Source organism: Rattus norvegicus (genome assembly GCF_036323735.1).
Source record: "Rattus norvegicus strain BN/NHsdMcwi chromosome Y unlocalized genomic scaffold, GRCr8 chrY_unlocalized_11, whole genome shotgun sequence".
Taxonomy (NCBI): Eukaryota; Metazoa; Chordata; class Mammalia; order Rodentia; family Muridae; genus Rattus; species Rattus norvegicus.
Window position 1 is genome coordinate 623515 of NW_026947369.1, and position 15564 is coordinate 639078.

The window sequence follows — 15564 nt, forward strand, 5'->3', positions numbered from 1 at the left end:
GGGTTTGTCACTATCATTTACCTCTGTATTTCACATATTCTAGCTGTGTCTCTCAGGAAATGTCTATATCCGGTTCCTGGCAGAATGCACTTCTTAGCTTCATCAATTTTATATCATTTTGGTGGCAGATGTATATATATATACTTTTTGTGGCTCCTACAGCCAGGTGGTTAGTTGGAATGTTAACATAGAATCTGCCCAACTAGGTCAAGAATGTAGAATTCAGAAATGACAATGTCAAATAGACTCCCTCCTGTATTATGAACATATTGAATTTGAGGTTTGACTGATAACCATGCCGTTTTTCTCCCTGCCTATCCTCAGGTATCTAAGGTTTCTACTTAAGAAAGAATAATGATAAAACATCCAAAACCCTTAAGTCTGGCCATAGGGACACAGGAAGATAGGTAGTGCAGAATTGATATCAAATGGGACTATAGAACCGAATTCTGTACCCCATCTTGCCCTTTGCTTTGCTGATGCCTTGTAATTATTACATAAAAGAAGCATTTAGGAGTTTAATATTAGAAGTGAGTACACAGTATTCATACCGTTATGCTCACTCTAAAGATGGGCACACTTTGTTGTCAAAATCATTGCAGAAAATGGAATTGGAAAACAGAATTTTTGAGTACACCTTCAGGAATAATTATGAATTCCCCTGTCAAGGAATGTACAATAAGAAAGTGAAATACAATATTCATTTAATTAAAGGTCTGCACGGAAAATACTGGCCATTGTGATACATAGATAACGAAGAAAATTGAACTCTATGTCTCAGGAATGAACCTGGGAATAAAAATATTATCTAGAATTATCTCCTACACTACATGTTCCTAAATCTTCTACCCATGGCAAGCCCCTGACATACTTTCTCCATCTCAAGTAACAGCTAATAAAGCAAAGAGAAGTCTCTACCTTTAGAGAGAGGGAGTACATAAAGGTTTCCCCTGTGTCACAGGAGACATATGTGGAATGGGCACCTTTGAATCTGGTCAATGTAAGGAAAGCTTTTTAACAGGTAACATCTCAATGACATAATCATGAGGCCCTCCCTGAAACATCTATTGTAACCTGGAGAGGACTAGCTTCTTCAGTGATGTCACAAGTGTTGTTGTTACTGCAACTCCATCCAGATATCCCTTCAGTACCTCTAGTATTTACTAATTAAACTCTAATTCAGAGTATCCATTGTGGAGTGAGAAGAAAGAGGATGAAGAGACCAGAGATGGGAAGGAGGAAGCTGGTCTTCTGTCTTGGTATAAAAAAAGGAAGAAATACACGGTCCTTGGGAAAGCTCAGTGAGTCCTTGGTAGGAGTTCAGTAGGATCACTGAAGAGATAGACTTGTTCTGAGCCTTCCACATATGGGAATCAAAAGGTGTGAGCCTCTCACAAACATCTGGACTTCGCAGTTCTTATGGCTCCTGGAAGTGAGAGATTTTATATCATTCATTTCTTTATTCCAAAGTTTTTGGAAGGTCACAGATGTTTTCCTGAGAGCTCATTGCATTTATTCTTTTTGTCAATTATAAAAATGTCCTAAGTAAGAAATAAAAGACAAGTATTGTGTTGTCTGCTCAGAGTAAACTCCTCCATTCTTTGGATACCAATAGTGCAGTTTCACTCTTACACTAATATCCTGGAGAGAGAAGTGCTTCTAGTTGAAACATCATCATCTCAGACTTTCCACAATTATTTCCACTGAATAAAACTTTAGATTTCTGAGTCAATTGGTGAGATAAGCTTGCAGTTTTCCTTTATTTCTTTTCTTTCCTATTATTTCTTTCTTTTTTTAAATTTTTTAGCAAAACTCTCAAAACTCATCCTTGGTGATGATGTACATTAGACCCATCAGATGAAATGAATTGAAAAACTCTCTAGGGAATGAGAGTGGTAAGGAAATCACATTGATGTATCATAAATGCAGTGCTAAGAGCAATATTCAGACTAGTCTGTGGAGATGCTGCCTTCATCAGAGACCACAGACCTTTAGTGGAGAATGATTCAGAATTAAACTGGGAAGGGAAAATGATGGTTGATATTGTTCTAGTAGATCTCACAACATTAAATAAGTGTTTCTTCCAGATCACTGAATGATTACTGTAAAGCAAATACCGGAATGAACTTATGAGACCCACCATCAGAAATAATTTGTGAAAGAAGAAATCTGTGTCTCTCCAGGGACAAACTGTTGCTTTCAAACCAACAGTAAAGTGTCCATTCTATGAATGATACATAGATATATACATATTATAGCAGGATGGATACAGAGTTTCTTCAGGTCCATGAATGAAGTATTCAGCAATTGTCCTGGCTCAGCAATAAAGGTAATTTTTGCCAACTCTTGAGAACTGAGCTCCTTCACTAGGAGCCCCATGATTGAAGGAAAGAACAAACTTCAGACAACTTGTTTCAGATTTTTATGTAGTTCAGGTTTCCTGGTCTTGTTCCTCAGAAGGAAGGACATCTTGCTTTCCAATTCTTGTTTATCCTATAATCCTTCTCTCTGCTGCACTCATGCAAATAAATTACTGTGCATTTCTTTAATAGGATACAATGCTCTTTTAATTCGGTTGACAAGAACTATAGAATATAAGTAGGACTGTATCAAAGCAGCGTATGAATATCAGACTAAGGGTATGTGGCCATTGGAAATTTGTAACTGAACTGAAACTCTTGCTAGACTCAAACTGCAGTAAAAGGTCTTCTCTAGATACCTGGTGTAGTAGTTCGTGTTCCCTAAGAGATAGTAAAGGATGAATCTCTCTGTACAGAGCTATCGAACTAGTCACAATTATCACACACTATGGACCACATACTTTAACACTGGCTGACTATTTTTAAAGTCCTAGAATCCATTATTTTATTAGTTCAAAAGGCTAGATGTCACATCTGGTCATTTGTATATGGATACATCTTCAGTATGCAGGTTCTAATGTCTGTGAGTGTTTGGTAGCATTGTTAGTGCAAAAATGAAAAAGTAAATGCTTCTTTCTTCCATGTTTTCTATAGGGATTCAACTAGAATGCATGGTTTAGAATACATTGGGTTTGCCACTCTCAAACAGACCAGTATCTTCAACTGAACATTCTATTCTGGGAAGCTGCACCCTGTCAGCATGGCTCACGTGTATGTGAACTGCAAGATCAAGTCTGAGAAAGCGGTCCTGTTCATCAATCCCACCTGCCCCTATGAAAGAAATACCCAAGACTTCCTCAATCAACTCCTTTGCAAACATGGTCTTCTGGGATTTGAAGACATTACATCTACTAACAACACCAATGCGATTCAAAATTACTTTCAACAGCTGCCTGGAGTGAGATTTGTTCCTTGGGTCTTTATATGTAGAGAAAGACTGCATAGGCAGACACAGTGATCTAATCTACCTGCAACAGAATTAAGAGATGATGATGTGGCTGAAGCAGATTCGAGCTCTGCAGTTATAAAAGGGATGTCAGTAAAAGCCCATGCTGACAGCAGACATTCAGACATCCTGAAACCATGCTGAGAGTTGATGTTTGTCACAGATGATTTCAGTATTTTCTTATGATTGGGATTTTCAACAAATTGGCCTTTATTCTATTCCTCAGTGCAAAAAATCTGTTGCTGTTGGCCTCAAACCATGGGTTAGGGAAACTTAAGAGACAACAGTGGTTTCATTATCCAGTCTTCATGTGCTGACATGTCTCTACCTCTAAGTCCATGTTTCACAATCCAGTGGATTTAAATCTCCAGGGAATCAGTTACTGTTTTTCTACCATGCTGGTCTGCTGAAGTCATTTTACAGAAGTCTACTTCCTAGTAATTATTAAAGTATTGAATATTGTGAAGTTGTTTATGATTTACACACAGGCCTTTCATGATCCAATCATGTACCATCCCACTTCTGCATTTGCAGCTCTCAGCCAGTGTTCTCAACCTATCCATCCAACGACCCACAGAAGTCCACAGTTGCATGAGGATGCTGTTTGAAAAACAGATGAATAGCTTTAGCATAGTTGTTCTTCACTGTAGCCATATTAACACATACCGCAGAGCACTGATTCATTCAGCTCTGTTTGTAGTATTTAATTGCCCATAAAGCCCCAAACAGTTGTGAGTTGATTTTGTCAGAGTACCAGCAAAGTCAAATATGAAATGCAAAATTTCAGAATTCTCCTTCCAAGGCTGTTTGTGAAAGAAGTTGTTTGCAAAACACTGTACTAATAAATTTATTCCATTCTCACTTTGATATTTTGATTTGATATCTTGAAGTGCCATTTAATTATCATTGAAGTGCAGGTTCCGTCTATTGTCTCCTGAGAAGGATTCATTCCTCAAAAGGTAGTATCTGCAGATGCCTGAAAAAATAAATATAAAGACGAGATATTGATGAAGTTCTAGGTTAAAGAAGCAACATCCCACCCCAAAGATCCATATAAGAAATACATTTTACATTGACCTTATATTATGCAGAAATTATTCACATATTCCCTCTATCTATGGGGTTTAATTAATCTCAGATGAATAGTTGACAACCAAGAGTAGCCTTTAGTATCATTTTACCCTCTTCACTAATAATTTTGAGCAAATGGAACACTAAAAGATCACAAAGAAGAAATGGTTATATCAAAAGATACATGTGGGTCAGCTTTAACTCTCATGGTCAAGGTGACTTTGGACACGGTCGTTATGGTCATGGATTGCTCTCATAAGACTCTGCAGAAATTGTTCCTACTGCCTCACTTTAAGCTCAAGGAAGTCCAAGCTCCCAGAGCTGATCAGGTTCCCTTATAATGCACTTGAAAGCCACATACGCTTAAGAACATTTGATGTGCTTTAGCTCTATTTTCAGGATTTTTAAGCCTCTACCAAATAGCAAACTGTCCTTTTTACTCCCTTCTCAACACCTCTAAATCTGCCCTATCTCAATTGCTCAGTTGTCATTAGTCATAGCGCAGCACCCCAAATATGAGCTTATCTTACTGTGTTTCTAACATCCTGCCTGCTACACCAATGGCCACTCCATACTAGATCTCACATGACTGGTAGCTCTTACTCCACCCTTAAATCCTTTCTCCACCCTTGTGTCTACTAGCCTGTTTGCAGGAATACTAGATATCCTCACAACTGGTTGGCCAAGAGCATCTTTATTGAACTATAGAGAATCAATTTGGGAACAGGACCTTCAGTGTTTGCAGGAAGATTCCCGATCTAAGAATCAAAACGTGACCAAACAAGACTCAATCCATGTCTCTGGTTTTGTGTGGGAGATAGAGGAGTTAGAATTTCAGAGTTGAAATTCAAATAATTGTAATATACATGTAGTATTAATTATGCCAGGATAAAAGGATCCAAAAAGTGGAAATGGGCAATATGAAAGGCAAGAGAAAAATCCCTAGTACAGCAAACAATGTGGACCTGTTAGAGAGACTGGGCTCTTTCCAGCCATCTGAATTTGTACTTGAAATTCTTCTGACCACTTCTTGATCTCTGCATGTAGAAAAGAACAAAAAGAAAAAGAAAACATAATAAAACAAAAAAAATCACCAAAATGAAACTAAAAGCAAAAGCAAAAGCGAATCAACCCCAATCCTAAAAGAAGAGGACCAAGTGAAGATTGCTTGAGGTCCTCATTTTTAACTACAACTACAAGCGACCAATAGCTTTCAATTCAAATTTTTTTTTCATTATTTTATTTGAAACTTCTCTGTGGGTCAAAGAAACAAGGTTTATAAGCTGCAAAAACAGGAAACAGAAACAAACCATACTATAGAGCTCACCACTGGTATTACTATGGTGACTGTGGGCAATGCGGAGAATACTGCTGTTTGACAATGGGTCTTTTGGTTTTATATATGCTGGCAATATCTATGTTTCTGAAATGAATTAGAGTCATCACCGAATCATGACTAAATCAACTGTTCCTTTTCTTTGGATAACAAGATATGGCAAACTGTTGACTGACTATCATTTGTATTTTGGACCTAGCCTCTGTGGTAAAGCTAAGGTTTTTGATGGAAAATCCTCCACCAAACCACTGTTTTGTCAATGCTGCTGCCAGCCAAAAACCATTTCCTGAGGCTAATCTGCAATCTCCAGAAGAGGAGATTTTATTTCTAATAATAATCTTCTACCAGAGAAGCTTTCTTCAAATCCCAGACATACAAGAGAGAAAAATTTAAAGCAGGTCCACTACAAGCAGCAAGAAGACAAGAATATACACTGGTTTCACAACTATGTATTACAGTATTTGGAATTTTAGCTAGAGGAATATGACAACCGAAGATGATCCAGGGAATACAAATGAAAAATTAAGAAATCAAAATGTTCTCGTTTGCAGATGTCATGACACCATTTTAAAAACTCTAAAAATGTATCAGTCTCTTAAGACTGAAAAAATACGGTCATAAAATCAGAATATCATACGAACACACAAAATTCCTTAGCCTTCCTTTATTAATTAATCAAAAATTGACATTATTATACTATCTACTTATTCTTAAAACTATAAAAGTTTGATTTATTCAAGTCTTTAAGGTCCTTCAGAACATCAGCTGGAATGTTCTTATATGTTTTCTGGATGGATCATGGTTACTTCGTATGTCTTCTCATAGTATGCTTTATATCTATGCGAATTCAGGGTATTTTGTTATATATTTTAAGAGTGTTTCAAGTGGAATACATCCCTTGTTTCTCTCCCATGGTTTGAAATTGGAAAACAGAAACGATAACGTGTTTTGAGTTTTCACTTTGAATTGTGAATATATTTTCAGCTTTAAGAAACTTAAACTTTTAAAGAACAATTGTCTCTATTCAGGATCACGTCTAGCTAATTCATAGTGGTCTTTGCATTTTTAATATTTTCATCCACAATATTTTATTTTATATATTCAGATTATTGTGAGGGGAATTTGACCCATATTTCCTCAAAGTATGGTTTGGATTGGCATAAAGGAAGGCTAAGGAATTTTGTGTGTTCGTATGATATTCTGCTTTTATGACCGTATTTTTCAGTCTTAAGAGACTGATACATTTTTAGAGTTTTTAAAATGGTGTCATGACATCTGCAAACGAGAACATTTTGATTTCTTAATTTTTCATTTGTATTCCCTGGATCTTCTTCGGTTGTCATATTCCTCCAGCTAAAATTCCAAATACTGTAATACATAGTTGTGAAACCAGTGTATATTCTTGTCTTCTTGCTGCTTGTAGTGGACCTGCTTTAAATTTTTCTCTCTTGTATGTCTGGGATTTGAAGAAAGCTTATCTGGTAGAAGATTATTTTTAATGTTGACTTGAATCTGTTCACAAGTATTTTATTGAGAATATGTGTGTATAGGTTTAAATTAGTGTGTAAAATACTCCCTCTTCCTCTCTTTGTGTCAGTGGTCCGTACCTCTTTCTCCCTCTCTCATTACCTTCCCTTTTGCCAGATTGTCCCCCTGTCTCACTCTCTCTCCTTATTTTCTCTATCATTGTTAGATAATACCAGATTCAAAATAGAATTTTAATGTATTAAATCCTTTTGTCTACTTTATGAAATAGTCCTAAAAACTTTAAATGCTATTTAAATGTATATTCATTTCTTTTCAACTGAATACATGTGAATCTATGATATTTGAGGTGGAAGAAATTAAATACCTGATTCTATGTAATTATTTAGTATAGAGCTGTTTTAATTATGCAAAGTGAGCTGATTTAATATTGCTATACCCAATACATCTAGTATATACTCTCACTTCCAACCCCGACCAGCAGGAAAGGAGCAACACCACACGTTCTTCTCAAAGCAGTTTATTCAGGAACCCTTTTGTCTGCAAGCAGGAACAATGCCTCCATCCAGCCCCCGAGCCCACTCCCTTATATCCTCCCTCAACTACCTCACCAGTCTGTGTAACCTCTGTTCATAGGTCCACGTCATATAATGTTATGGTGCGCCTGCGCAGTTCTCACAATGGGGCATGGGCTTAAGTTCAGGTGCTATTCGTGAGACGTGGCAGCAGTCCCGGACTCCATCTTGGGATTGCCACTACGCCAGCTCCCCACAGTAAATCACGAATGCTTTAAAAAATATTCTAGATTTGGGACTGTAAATCTAAATAATCTGTGTTTTCTCCATGTTTCCTATATTCTCTATCATTTTATTAATTCAACCCTTTCATTACCTAACATGGCCAGAGGTTATGACGATCTTGTTAATACTTTCCAAGAGTGACCCCTTCCTTTCATTCATTATATAGTTGTCTACATTTTACTGATTTCAGCCAGGATGAGTTGGATATACATGTTATACACCTTCCACAAGGCCAAAAAGCCATTCTGAAACAAGGTGAAAAGAGACTTTAGGTGTAGAAAATTGTGGGAGGGATCAGACATAAAGTGTGTCTTCTGGATACAAGAAGTATCCATGTGTCACATAGCAGCTGTTGTTTCCTGCACAGCTTCAAACCAGTCAACAGGGAAGAATGCAGGGAAAAGGCCTGAAAACTGCTATACCTATCTGACATACTATGGACAGTTAGTATCTTCAGTTGGAGGATTGAAAATTATTTGTAAGGGTTTATCATAGAGTTATTAAACAGTACTTTAATGTAGAAGATATACACAGGAAGGATTCAAAGAAATAGAGTGATGTGGAAAAAATAAATGGAAAATTATCATCAACATTCATTGGTGGAAATTCTCAAAGAGTAAAATATATAAACTATATTCCTCAGTATAATGTATGTAGAAAATGTTTTATTATATAGGGATATTTCATGAAGCGACCTTATGATTTCAGTTGGTTAAAACAGATCTGCCAATTCTGTGAGTTTAATGAGTGCATTATGTAATTTGATCTTAATGATTTTAAAGTGGCTATTTTCAAAAATAGTAAGCATTATTTCCATGTACATGTTCAAAAACGTGCTTCTATAAATAATATTAGAAAAACTAAAACACTATATATCAAGAAACTAAATTAAATTAGGCTACATATCTAAACAAAATATTCGAAAGTGAAGAAACTCAAGTGACTAAGAATCGAAAGTGAAATATTTATCATCCTTATACAATACAGAAATGCAAAACAAAATTATTCTGAGAATTTTTTCCTCCCTTTCAGAAATTTTAGTTTTATAACACATGAGTCAACTTATGTTTGCTGTGTTATGGAGAGAGGGGAACATTACTATTCTCCTGGTTGGAATGCAAACTTCTACAGCACCTTTTGAAATCAGTATGATGTTTCTTCAGGAATCCGGAAATGGATGCGCCTAAAGATATAACTCGAGGAAAATATATCCAAATTTTGATTCATCCTAGTATAGAGAACCTTGAATAATTAGAAATATTCAAGTTGTTCCTTTACAAATGAGTGCATAAAGAAAATGTGGGTCTTTTACAGATTGAAAAAGGAAAGCATGTAATTTTCAGGACAATGAATGGATCTTGTGAAAGTCATCATAGATGAGATAATCCAGATCAAAAAAGAAAAATGGGAGACATTTTCACTTTAATCTGAATGTTAATTCTCCACACTATTTCGGTTTGATTAGTTTAGTGTAAATTCAAGGGATGCGGTCCAGACTGTCCTCACTTTGGGACGTACAAATGAACTTATGGATTGCAGAGGAACACTGTCAAGAACAGGAATGTCAAACGTGAAGAAAGAGGGAAGAGGATGACAATGGAGGGAATATAGAGATGTACAGTTAAGTTGGGAAACATTTGAGGCATAGAAAGGAATCCCAATGCAACAGAAATAAAAAATATTTTTTTTGTAGTGGTAACTAAAGATTTATAGCTATAAGGACAGGAGATAAAACATTGATTGGGTGTATCTATGTGATTTTCAATAGTAAGAAACTCACGAAAATTATGGATTTCAACTCTCAACAAACCTATAGTAGAGAAAATGAAATATATAGTCCTTAAGGAGACAGATGTGAATATCTCTGTTGTAAACATAAATGTGTTATATTGTACACATTATATGTATAAAATAATATATTTATTTGTTTACATTTCAAATGTCATTTCCCAAACTGGTTTTTCTTTCTTAAATTCCCTAAGCTATTCCGATCCTCATTTTTCTAATATGGTGCTCCCCACTTCGACTTTTGCCCTCTAACATCCCCCTTCTCTTTGATATGACATCTCCACAGGACCAATTGCTTCCCTTCCCAGATATGGCAGTTGAGGCAGTTGTCTTCCCCATATGCTCTGGTATCTATGTAGCAGAAGTCTTGGACTGGCCAAAGCATATACTAGAAGGTGGAAAATTTCCTGAACCTCTGAAGGGTAAGCTTAATTGATACTGTTGTTCTTCATATTGGGTTCCAAATCCCTCCAGATCCTTAAGTCATTCCCCTATCTCTTCCTTTGTGGCTGTCAGGTGCTGTCAAATGCTTAGGTGTTTCTGCATCTGTCACGGTCAGGTGATGGCAGAGCCCCACGGAGGACAGACGTATTAGGCTCTTATCTGCGAGCACATCTTGACCTCAGGAATAGTCTGAGGTTTTGGAGTCTCTGGATGAAATTGTTCTTCTGGTCGGGTGGTCTCTGGATTGCCTTTCCTTCAGTCTCTGCTCCATTTTTGTATTTACATTTTTTAGATTGGAGATTTATAGGTAAAACAAATGTGAGCTGTGTGGGCAGCACCACCCCTTCACTGGGGGGCATGTCTAGCTACAGGAGGAAGTCTCTAGTTGTTCTATCTATTTTCCTGCTCGGTATTTAAACTACCACCATCACAGTAAGTTTCTGGGATACACTTGCATCTCTGGCATCTGGGATTTTCCTGGGGATACCCAAGTTCACCACCCACCACTGACGCTTATTGTTATTTACTCCACGTTTCCTCTGAATTTCTCTCCTGTCTCTTTTAATTGGTGCAACTCCCACCACTTTTTCCATCATTTTCCACATCTAGCTAGATTCTTCCACTCCACTGCATTCCATGACTATTTTGTTCTCCCTTCTAAGTGGGTTCCAAGTATCCGCCATTTGGCCTTCTCACATGTTACCCTTCATGTTATAAAAGATTTGTATAGTGGGTATTCTGTTAGCAGGGCTAACATCTACTAGTCACTAAGTCCATCCCATGTTATGTCCTTTTCGATTTCTGTTACTTCACTATTTTCATGTTCCATCATTTGTCTACAGAGTTCTTGGTGTCCTCATATTTAATACCTAAGTAATGTTCCATTGTTTACATATAGCAAACTTTCTGTATTTATTCCTGAGTGGAGATGAGGTATATCATGGTTCTTTCCAGCATTCGACTGTTATAAGTAAGACTGCTGTGAATATCTTCAACCACATGTCCACGTTATGTGTGGATCAAGTTTGAGTATATGTGTTGAAGTGAGTGGTAAAGCTGGGTTTTCAAGTAAAGCTATTTGCAATTTTCTCTGGACCTCCACACTGATATTATCCAAAGTGGCTATCAACTACTAATCCCGCAAGCAGTGGAGGAGTGTTCCACTTTCTCTACATCCTAGCCCACTCTGCTACTGCATTAGTTTTTTGTCTTAGCCAATCTGATTGTTTTAAGGAAGACTCTTATGTTCATTTTGATTTGCCTTTATGTGAACTAAGGATGTTAAACATTTCTCGATATGTTTTTCACCTATTGAGATACCTCAGTTGAGAATTCTTGGTTAGCTCTCTAATCCAGTTTAAAAGTTGGGTTCTTTGTTGTGTGGGAGTTTACCTTTCTGAGTTCTTATATTTTTAATTTTAGCACTCTCTCAAATGTAGGGTTCGTAAAACTCTTTTCCAAATGTGTAGGTTGTTGTTTTCCTATTGGTAGTGTACTTGGCTTTAAAGAAAGTTTTCAGAATGATGGGATTTTGTAAATTGACTGGTGATCTTAGAGCCTTTGGTGTACTGTTCTGAAAATTTTCTCCTGTGCATATGTGTTCTAGGCACTTTCTGACACTGCCCCTTCTATTGGCTTCTGCATATGTGATTGTGTGTGGATTTCCTTGATGTGATTTGACTTGAACTTTGAAGAAGGAGATAGAAATGTTCAATTGGCACACAGCTATATACAGAACAACAGTTAAGGTAACATCATATCTTAGAACGATTTGGTTTATGTATAACCTACTTAGTCATAAAGGAAATGCAAATCAAAACAACCCTGTGATTCTATCTCACATCAGTCAGAATGGCTAAGATCAAAGACTCAGGTGACAGCAGATGCTGGAAAGGATGTGGAGAAAGAGGAACACTCCTCCATTGTTGTTGGGATTGCAAATTGGTACAACCTCCCTGAAAATCAGACCTGAGTTTCCTCAAAAATTGGTCATTGCACTTGCTGAAGACCCAACTATACCTCCCCTGGGCATATATACCCAAAAGATGCTCCAACATACAACAAAGACAAATGTTAAACTATGTTCATAGCAGCCTTAATCATAATATCCAGAAACTGGAATTAACCCAGATGTGCTACACGAGAAGAATGGATACAGAAAATGGCCTATATTTACACAATGGACTAGTACTCATTTATCAAAAATAATGAGTTCATGAAATTCATAGGCAAATGGATGCACCTAGAAAATATCATCCAGAGGGTGGTTACTCAATTACAGAAAAACAAAGTATGCACTCATCTTTAATTGGATATCAGTGCAAATGCTCAAGTTAACTATGATACAAGGCACAGACCACACGAAACTCAAGAAGGAGGACCAAAATCCTGATGATTCACTCCTTCCTTGAAAGAGTAAATAAAATATCCATAAGAGGGGTAGGGAGATATTGTTCTTTGGAGACTGAAGGAATGACCATTCAGAGTCTGCTGGACATGTGACACACACACACACACACACACACACACACACACACACACACACACACACACATATGCACCAAAACTATTTTGGATAAAATAAGGCTTTCAGAGTTTATCATTTGAAGGAGGTACACAATATTTACACAGGGAACTAGGAGAATTCAGCTGAAGGACTTTTTTGTTTTCTGGCTGTACTGAGAGCTGAAAACCAGTTGGTAAGAGTGCCTACACACTTGAAGGCAGAGATAAGACCATCTTTTCTGCTCCAAGTTACCTGTTGTTTGGACTCAAGGACACAATGAGAAGATCGAGTGTTAGAATAAGAAGTATAAAAGAGAGTGAAGAATCCCAACTTATAGGGCCAGTATATATCTTCAAAAAAATTTGAAGAAATCTTCCCCAACCTAAAGACAGAGATGCCGAAAAACATGCCAGAAGCCAAAAGAGCTCTAAGTAGATCTTACCAGAAAAGAAATTCCTCACATCGCATGATAGTCAAAACACTAAATGCACAAAATAAAGAAAGAAGTTTAAAGGCAATAAGGGAAAAAGGTCAAGTAACATATAAAGTCAGACCTATGAGAATTACACAATATTTCTCACCAGATACTATGAAAGTCAGAAGATCCTGCAATGATATACTCTAGACCATAAAAGAACACAAAAGCCATTCCAGTCTACTATTGCCAGGAAAATTCTCAATTAACACATATGGAATAAAGAAGATATTCCATGACAGAACGAAATTTATACAGTATCTTTCTACAAATCCAGCCCTACGAAAGATAATAGGTAGAAAACTCTAACACAAGGAGGGAGACTACACACTATAAAAAGCAACAAACTAATCTTGCTATGAAACCAAAAGAAAAGAGACACACAAACATGATTCTACCTCTAACAACAAAAATGACAGAAGCAACAATCACTATTCCTTAATATATTTTAACAACAGTGGAGTGAATTCCCCAATAGAAAGACATAGACTAAATGAATGGATACATAAAGAGTACCCAGCATTTTGTTGCATGTAAAAAACACAACTTAGAGACAAAGACAGACACTACCTGAGAGTATTAGGCTAGAAAACAAATTTTGAAGCAAATGGTCTGATAGACGGAAGCTGGATTTGCCATTCTACTATGGAATATAATCGATTATCAACCAAAAGTTTTCCAAACAGGTGAGGAAGGAAATTTCATATTTATCAAAAGATTATCACAGCAATAGGAACTCTCACTCCTAAATATTTTTGCTCCAAATACATGGGCAATGCATTCCTAAAGGATACCTTACTAAAGCTCAAAGCACCCAATGTTCCTCACATAATAAGAGTGGGAGATTTCAACACCACGTTCTCTTCAATGGACAGATCATGGAAATAGAAATTAAACAAAGATCTAGACAAACTAACAGAAGTTGTGAACAAAACGGACATTACATATATTTATATAATATTTCATCCTAAAATAAAATAATATGCCTTCTTCCCAGCATCTCATAGTATTTTTTCCAAAACTAATCATATAACAAGTCACAAAACAGGCCTCAACAGATCTAAGAAAACTGAAATATGTCCATTTATCCAATCAAACCGTGACAAACAAAGGCTGATCTTCAATATCCACAAAACATCAGCGAGCCCACACATACCTGTAAGTTGAACAGTGCTCCACTCAAAGATAACTTGTCAAGCAAGAAATAAAGAAAGATTAAAGACTTTTTAGAATTTAATAAAAGTGATGGCACAACATACATATGCTGTACTCCACAATAAAAGAACCTCTGGGAGAATCACCATTCCTTACCTCAAGCAGTATTACAGGGCAATAGTGATTAAAAAAAATCAATGACAAAAAAAAAGTTGTATTTGTACAGATCTAGGAATGTTGATAAGTGGAATAGAATTGAAGACCCCAAAACAAACACACACATCAATGGTCACTTGATATTTGACAAAGAGGCCAAAACCATCCAATGAAAAAAAATTAGGATTTTCAACAAGTGGAGGGCAGCATGTAGAAGTATGCAAATCGATTCATTTTTATTGGTCTAATCAAACCTTAAGTCTGAGTGGATCGAAAACCTCTACATCAAACCCAATAAACTGAAACTATAAGTAGAGAAGAATCTTGATCACATGGGCACTGGGAAAAATTTCCTGAACTAAACACCACTGGTTTGTACTGTAAGATCAAGAATCAGAAATGAGACTTCGTAAAACTGCAAAGATTCTGTAAGTCAAAGGACACTGTTATTAGGAGAAAACAGCAAACAAATGATTGGGAAAAGATCTTTATCAATCCTACACCTGATACAGAGGTAATATCCAAAATATACAAATAACTCAAGAAGTTAGACACCAGAGAGCCAAATAATCCTATGAAAAATGGGGTGCAGAGCTAAACAGAGAATTCTCAACTAAGGAATAACAAATAGCTGAGAAGTGTGTCAAGAAATGTTCAACATCCTTAGTCATCAAGGAAATAAAAATAAAAATAGTCCCGAGGTTCCACCTCACGGCAGTCAGAATGGCTAAGATCAAAAACTCAGGTGACAACAGATGTTGGTGAGGTTATGGAGAAAGAGGAACACTGCTCCATTATTGGAGGGATTGCAAACCTGTATGATAACTCTGGAAATCATTCTGAAGTTTCCTGAGAAAATTGGATAATGCCCTAACTGAGGACCCAGCTGTACCTGTACTCTGCATACACACAAAAGATGGTGCAACATACAACAAAGACACATGCTCCACTATGCTCACAGCATTATTATTTATAATAGCCA

The 15564-nt window shown here is 36.7% G+C and overlaps 1 long non-coding RNA gene across 6 annotated transcripts in view; it reads right to left on the bottom strand.

Annotated features, from left to right (window-relative positions):
• LOC134484573 (uncharacterized) overlaps positions 1 to 15564 on the bottom strand; it is a 59610-nt gene that overhangs the window by 14902 nt on the left and 29144 nt on the right. For 2 of the 6 annotated variants that reach the window (XR_010062043.1, XR_010062042.1), the window contains exon 4: positions 4229 to 4342. This is a non-coding gene — a long non-coding RNA (uncharacterized LOC134484573). Of the gene's footprint in view, positions 1 to 1579; positions 4343 to 5402; positions 5475 to 15564 lie in introns of those variants that run through there. The other 4 variants (XR_010062041.1, XR_010062040.1, XR_010062045.1 and 1 more) reach the window with 3 other exon arrangements.